Genomic DNA, 7,824 nt, shown 5'->3' on the forward strand with positions numbered 1-7,824 from the left:
GAAAGTGTATAAATAGGAGCTAGTTTGATGTAATTAGGACTTTTTGCTTGACTTTTGAGAGACTGAACCGAGATTTCAGATAATTGGGGAGGAGAATTGATCTCTCTTCTTCCTCGTTCTTGCTTGGGTACTTTTAATTTTCTTGTTTGAGTCTTGGGTGTTAAGAATTGAGGAAATTCTGTCTCAATCTCCACTCAAGAGCTCTTTAATTTCTCTTCTGCATAATTGAATTCATTTACATTCCCTTTACTGATTCTTCTTCAATTTCTTGTCAATTGCTTTGAGAACTTGGATCTGGGAGGGCAATTGAGATCTAGGCTTTGCTACCTAGTCTCTGGAGTCCTGAGATCCCAATTTCCTTTTAGTTCTTCTGTGAACCTTTGCTGCACTTAATTTCTTTACTGTTTGAGTTCTAATTGCTTCTAATTCATCTTCTACTTTATTAATTGTTGTAATCTACTTTCTCTTGCTGGAATTCTGAATTCCCAATCCTTAATTCCCCTTTTATATTCAAGCAATTTACATTTCTTGCATTTTAAGCTTCAGTCATTTACTTTTCTTGCAATCTAAGTTTCTACAATTTAATTTACTTGTTCTTTAATATTCAGCATTTTTACTTTCTGTTCTCTTTAATTTACTGAAATTTTTCCCTCTCCCTTTACATTTCAAGCAATTTATCTTCTATCTGCTACAAATCACTCCAATCAATCTTTGTTTGCTTGACTAAATCAACCACTAAACTAAAATTATTCAATCCTTCAATCCCTGTGGGATCGACCTCACTCATGTGAGTTATTATTACTTGATGCGACCCGGTACACTTGCCGGTGAGATTTGTGTTGGATCGTTTTCCACACATCAAGTTTTTGGCGCCATTGCCGGGGATTGAAATAGATTGACAATGATTAAGTGAGGTGGTAGTTTAGATCAAGCATTTTCTTTCTTATTTTTTTTACTAACATACTAACTGTTTGAAGATTTGCCTCTATTAACACACTAACTGTTTGAAATTTTGTCTCAACTAACTGCACTCAATTTTCAAAAAGTACCACTATGTGTTCCTTGTATTGGTTTGCATGTCACAGGAAAGAAGAGAAGTTCCAAATTCTGAAGGTCAAGACGAACAGACTATCAGAAGGTTGAGAAGAGAAGATAGAGGGAAGGTTATTATTGGAGAAGAAGTCTCTACGGAAGAAGAATATCATGACATGAAGCCACAACTCATTACACTAATCAAGAACAATTGTTCCTATGGTGGAAATCCATTGGAGGATTCTAAACAGCACATATCCATTTTTCTGAAGACTTGTGGTGCTGTCAAACCCGATGGTATAGATCATGACACCTATAAGCTCTTGTTATTCCCCTTCTCACTAAGGGATGAAGCTGCACAATGGCTTGAAACCTTTCCCCAAGGAAGTATCACTAGTTGGGACGATTTGGTTACCAAGTTTCTAGCCAAATTCTCCTCATCCCAACAAATCATCAAGCTGAAAGAAGGGGTACATCCATTCACACAAGGAGAAAAAGAACCACTCTTCAAGGCATGGGAAAGATATAAGAAAGCAAATGACAAAGTGGGTTTCCAAGCTTTCTATGAAGGATTAACCCCAGAAACAAGAAAAGCGGTGGACTACTTCTCAGATGGCCTACTCAAAGCGACAGCAACTGCCCAAGGAACTACAAATTTCAACGACAAAGGAGTCAACAACCAACACTCATTTGAGAAACCACAGAATGCAATTTCAGAAAAAGAAGTGATGAATCTTGAAGGAGTGAATGCAGTCATGAACCTGAACAAACAAATGCACCATCAAACCCAACAACACATGGAGCTGAGAGCTAGAAAAGTTGATTGCATGCGTTCTGCTGCAGTGAATGCACAATTTCCACCATGGAGGCCCCATTCTTATCTGAGAATGGGGGAGTATCAACATCAAGAACAAAGAGGTTTCAACCAGGGCAAATCCATGACCACAAATAACCAACGTCACTCATCCAATAATGCCAATCAAAACCAATACTCACAAAACATGCACTCCCAGCCTCATAACAACTCACAAAATCACCAGAACACCTCTGCAACACCCACATCTTATTTCAATCTCACCTTGAGATCTCTTGTTTACTCTTTCTGCATAATTGAATTTAAATTTCTGTTTACTGCTTCATCTTCTATTCTTCTGAAATTTACTTTTCTTTATTTCTTTTGCAATTGTTCTTGTTGGATCAAGGAAGAATTTGAGATCTAGACTTGTTTTCTAGTCTCTTCCACTCCTGGGATCTTTAACCATCTTTTATTTTGCTGCAATTAAGCACAAGTCATTTTCTATTTTACATTTCAAAGCATTCTACCTTTACTATTTGAGATCTACTTCAATTCAATTCCTCTTCTACTCTTCTGTTTAATGAAATTTACTTGTTCTTGTCTAAATTCTGCAATCCCAATTTCCAATTCATTTTATAATTTAAGCAATTTATATTTCTTGCATTTTAAGCTTCAGTCATTTACTTTTCTTGCAATCTAAGTTTCTTCAATTTAATTTACTTGTTCTTTAAGATTCAGCATTTTTACTTTCTGTTCTCTTTAATTTACTGAAAATTTTCCCTCACCCTTTACATTTCAAGCAATTTATCTTCTGTCTACTACAAATCACTCCAATCAATCTTTGTTTGCTTGACTAAATCAACCACTAAACTAAAATTGTTCAATCCTTCAATCCCTGTGGGATCGACCTCACTCATGTGAGTTATTATTTCTTAATGCGACCCGGTACACTTGCCGGTGAATTTTATGTTGGATCATTTTCCACACATCAGAAGGATTCACCCCACTGTCTTCCTTGTTCCAGTTGCTGCTCCATCAATTGCTTTTGCCACTCCCCTTGTTGATTTATCCATCTAGAGAATGATTCTTCTTGGCGATCCATCATTTGCAGTTGAAGCTCCTTCTGTGCCCCTTGATTCTCCATGTATTGCCTAGACAATCCATCAATGGCTTCTTGTAATTGGTACATGTCCAAAGTGGCTGGGGCTTGCTCCTCTGGGTTTTGTCCTTCTACAACTTGATGGGCTGCCCTCTTTCTTAGTCTTCGTTGAGGTAGGGGAGGTGCAACGGAATGCATCCGTTGAACCGTAAGTGGGATGCCAACTTTTATCCACTCGGGGTCTCCATCTTCAAACACTACCCCAGCCCTTCCGCACAGACGGAAAATGGTGCTGGAGTAGCCTAACCTTCCTCCAGAATCACTTTTCTCAGCTTACTTCCGAATGCCTTGAGCTATGAGTTCGTGAACCTTGATCTCTCCCCCTTTGAGTATACATTGTACCATTGTAACTCTCTTAAGGTTTACCTCTGAGTTATTTTCGGTGGTAAGGATGGATCTCCTTACAATTTTGAACCACCCCTTTGCTTCAGGGGTGAGATTCCCTCTCTTAATAAATTTGGGCTTCTTATGGGAATCTCTTACCCAATCCGCTCCTAGTATGCAGATATCTTTCACAATCTGGTCATAATTGGGACTGCTAACTATTCTGGATTGATAGCTCTCTTTTGCGAATTGTATGGTTTGTAGCTTTAACACCTTCATGATGTTCATGGGACTAAAATCCACTGTTAACCCTCTTACGAAGCTTATATAGGATTCATCTGGCCTATCATACCTGACTGCATTTGCATAAAACTCTCTTATAAGGGTTGCATTTACTTTTGTGACCGGATCAGTGAGGAGCTCCCATCTTCTCTTTTCCACCATCTCTGTGATTTTGGGGCATTCAGTTTTCTTAACATGAAAGCCTAGCTCATATATAATCTCTTTATCAGCCATCCACCCAAATTGTAATGCATGGTGAAAGGTTCTAAATTTCTTCTCATCAAAAGGACATTGCTCCATAGGCTCCTTCACTTTTCTTCTTTTAGAGCTCGATGATGCCATGAGTGACCTTTGATTTCAAATTTGTAGAAGTATGGATGATTGCAGCTTAAAAGATGTAGCTATGAGAGTGTGTGAAAAAGCTTTTGATGGAGGAAGAAGTTTTGAGTGTGTATTTTGAAAGAAAGAAATGTGAGGGGAGGGTTCTGGAATGTAGGGAGGTACGGAATAAGAGGGCCACTTTTATGGAAGGGTAATGACTAAGTGGAAGGTGTGGATCAATCTTTATGGGTTAAGAATGGACGGTTGGGGTTTAGCATGAAATGAGCACAAGGATTACCACTTTTATGAGGTTCTTGGTTCAGTCTCCAAGGATATCCTTTTTCCAATGTTGCATGGCAACACTTCTCAAGGTACTCCCTTTGAAGACGTGTGTATAGTCCCCCTTTGTGAAGTGGCTGAACCCCCTTCTTCATTTGTCCCATCAATTTCATCCAATATTGCCTTCATTTCTCCTACAAGATAAAAAAATGAGTTTGAATGGTGGCGGCGAAAGTTAGAGAGTGGAATAACAACTTTTTAAAAGTTTTTTTTTGTTTTTAAATAACTAAATGCTATTCATGAATGCAACCCAACCCACTGATTGAGTGTTTATGTATGCAACATTGGTGACACTAAACTTAGTTTGTGAGCATGTAGCGTAGAAAGAGTTTATTAAGGCTCTAAGATTGACACTCCCCTTATCACTTATAGTGACCATCTTGCATTCTTCCCATCTTACCTTCTTTGCTTCACCTCTCGAGTTTTTCTCTGTGTTACTTGGGAAGCTATCAGTAGGCTTGGGAATCTGCTGAGAGAGATATCCCACTTGAGACTCCAGCCTCTTGATGGTGTCTCCCTGGTTTTTGATATTAGCTCGCACTTCATCCTTGAACACTCTGTTGTCTTGGACTTCCTTGCATATACCTTCAAGTAGAGTCTCAATTCTGGAGAGTCTATCTTCGGATGGTGATGGTGAATTGAGGTAGGAGGGTGAGAAGGGCCATTTTAGTTTTGATATAGATGTTCAGAGGTACTATTGGGTAGGTGTTGATATGATCTCTGTGTGGAATGTTGGTGAGTTGCATTATTTTTGTGGTTGTGATGTCTCTCATCTTGGCCTTGATCTTGTTGATTTCCCCACCCAAAGTTTGGGTGGTTCTTCCAACCAGGATTATAGGTTTTGAAGTATGGATCATGGGCCAGCCTAGGTGAGTTCCCAATATAGTTGCCTTGTTCCCAATCACTCTCTTCTTATGTATTTACTCCTTCTTGAGCTGATGATAAAGTGGTGACTGCTGCAACTTGGTTCCCTTCCATCTTCTTGGTAAGGTCAGCTAACTGTTTGGTGATCATCTTGTTTTGAGCCAGCAGTGCATCCATATGGTTTAGCTCCATCACTCCTTGAGTGTTGCTCCTTTCAGAAGCATAGAAGTAGTCATTCTCAACTACAGTCTCGATGACATCTATGGCTTCTTCAATGGTCTTTTTCTTGTTTAGAGATCCCTCAGATGAGTAGTCTACTGCCTTCTCTGATTCATAAGAAAGACCCTCATAGAAAATGTGTAGTTTCACTCATTCATTGAACATGTCTGGTGGGCACCTTATTGTTAAGTCCTTAAACCTCTCCCATGCCTCATAGAGAGTTTCACCATCTTGTTGCCTGAAGGTTTGTACCTCAGCTCTCAACTTGTTGATTCTTTGAGGAGGGTAGAATATCTCCAAGAATTTGTTCACCACATCTTCCCACGTTGTTAAACTCTCCTTCGGGAAAGATTCCAGCCATTTAGATGCTTTATCCCTGAATGAAAAGGGGAACAAAAGTAGTCTATAGGTGTCAGGATAAACACCATTAGACTTCACAGTATCACATATCCTTAGGAAGGTGGTTAGATGTTGATTGGGGTCTTCTTGGGCGATTCCTCTGAATGAACAGTTTTTTTGAACGAGGGTGATGAGCTGGGTGATGAGCGGATAATTTATACGCTTTTTGGCATTATTTTTAGATAGTTGTTAGTAGGATCTAACTACATTTTAGTATATTTTTATTAGTTTTTAAGCAAAATTTACATTTCTAGACTTTACTATGAGTTTGTGTGTTTTTCTGTGGTTTCAAGTATTTTCTGGCTGAAAATAAGGGACCTGAGCAAAAATCTGATTCAGACGTTGAAAAAGGACTGCTGATGCTGTTGGATTCTAACCTCCTTGCACTCGAAATGGCTTTTTTGGAGCTACAGAAACACAAATGACGTGCTCTCAATTGCGTTGGAAAATAGACATCCAGGGCTTTCCAGAAATATATAATAGTCCATATTTTGCTCGTGTTTTGACGATGCAAATTGGCATTCAAACGCCAACTTTTTGCCCTATTCTGGCGTTAACGCTAGGAACTGGTTACAAGCTAGAGTTAAACGCCCAAAACAGGCTGCAAACTGGTGTTTAACTCCAAGAAAAGTCTCTACACATGAAAGCTTCAATGCTCAGCCCAAGCACACACCAAGTGGGCCCGGAAGTGGATTTCTGCATTATTTACTTATTTCTATAACCCTAGTAACTAGTTTAGTATAACTAGAACTTTTTACTATTGTACTGGGGGATCTTTGGACGACCTTTTGGACTATCTTTGAATCATTTTTAGTCCTTAGACATTGGGGGCTGGCCTCACGGCCATGCCTGGACCATCATCACTTATGTATTTTCAACGGTGGAGTTTCAACACACCATAGATTAAGGTGTTGAGCTATACTGCTCCTCGAGTATTAATGCAAAGTACTATTGTTATTCTATTCAATTCAAGCTTCTTCTTATTCTAAGATGTTCACTCGCACTTCAACCTGATGATTGTGATAATCCAAGTCACTCATCACCATTCTCACTTATGAACACGTGCCTGACAAACACTTCTGTTCTACCTGCGAAAGCTAGAGTGTGTATCTCTTGGATTCCTGGTCCACGATGCATGGTTGCCTCTCTTGAAAATAGAGCCTTCCATTCCATGAGATCAGAGTCTTCGTGATATAAGCTAGAATCAACTGGCAGCATGACGTGCCGGAAATTGGCGAGTTAAGAATTTATTAATTGGGATACGTTGCAAGTACAGTCCTTAACCAACCAAAAATCCGCTTATCAATTTAAAAGGGGTTGTCACAATATTGAAAATTAAAATACTGGGAGTATGAATCCCAGGTCGTCTCCCAACGAGTTGCAGAGAGATGTGCTATTTCATCAATCGGGTGTTTTCAAAAATGGTTGAGTTGATAAACAGAGATTTAAATTAGAGAATTTAATTAATTTAAAATAAAAGCCTTGACTGGGGATATATTAGTTGGAAGCCCTATTCTTGTTAAAATACTCTCAAGATTAGTTGATAATTGGAAGTTACTCTGCTTAGTTAACCCTTACTAGGTAAAGGAAAGTCAAGCAAGTTGGAAATCGATTTCTAGTCATAAGTCCTAATCCTCTCCCTTGGGAAGGACTAGAGTTAATGATTAGAGGGTGATTCAACAATAAACCCAATTTAAATCTCTCTCTCTTGAGTAGTTCAACTCAAGGGTTCCTTTCAATCATCCCCAATCAAGTCATGAAACTACTCACTCATCATAATTATAAAATTCACAGAATTAGTGGTGAAAATAAAAGAAGACATGATAAACAATAATAAAAGGATTAATTGAAAATAAAAATAGTCTATATTAATAACTTGTAAAAATAAGCCAAAGTCAACTCTAGAGGGATTAAAAATATGGAAGAATAAATATAAAAAGTAAATAACAAAATAAGATGACTAGTACTGGAGGTAGACTCTTCTCAAAAGCTAAAGCCAAAATCTTCCAATGCTAATTATGAATGCTCAAGTGAGTAAAAATCCTAAGGGAGGAGTAAATCCAGATCTAAAACTAAAAATTATGCAGAA

The 7,824-nt window shown here is 38.5% G+C and overlaps 1 non-coding gene across 1 annotated transcript; it reads left to right on the forward strand.

Annotated features, from left to right (window-relative positions):
• The first annotated feature begins 5,499 nt into the window (after positions 1–5,499).
• Positions 5,500–5,603, forward strand: LOC127746434 (small nucleolar RNA R71). The gene has a single exon (XR_008008053.1). It is a non-coding gene; the product is annotated as a small nucleolar RNA R71 (small nucleolar RNA).
• The last annotated feature ends 2,221 nt before the right edge of the window (positions 5,604–7,824 follow it).

This window comes from Arachis duranensis, chromosome 3, assembly GCF_000817695.3.
Source record: "Arachis duranensis cultivar V14167 chromosome 3, aradu.V14167.gnm2.J7QH, whole genome shotgun sequence".
Lineage (NCBI taxonomy): Eukaryota > Viridiplantae > Streptophyta > Magnoliopsida > Fabales > Fabaceae > Arachis > Arachis duranensis.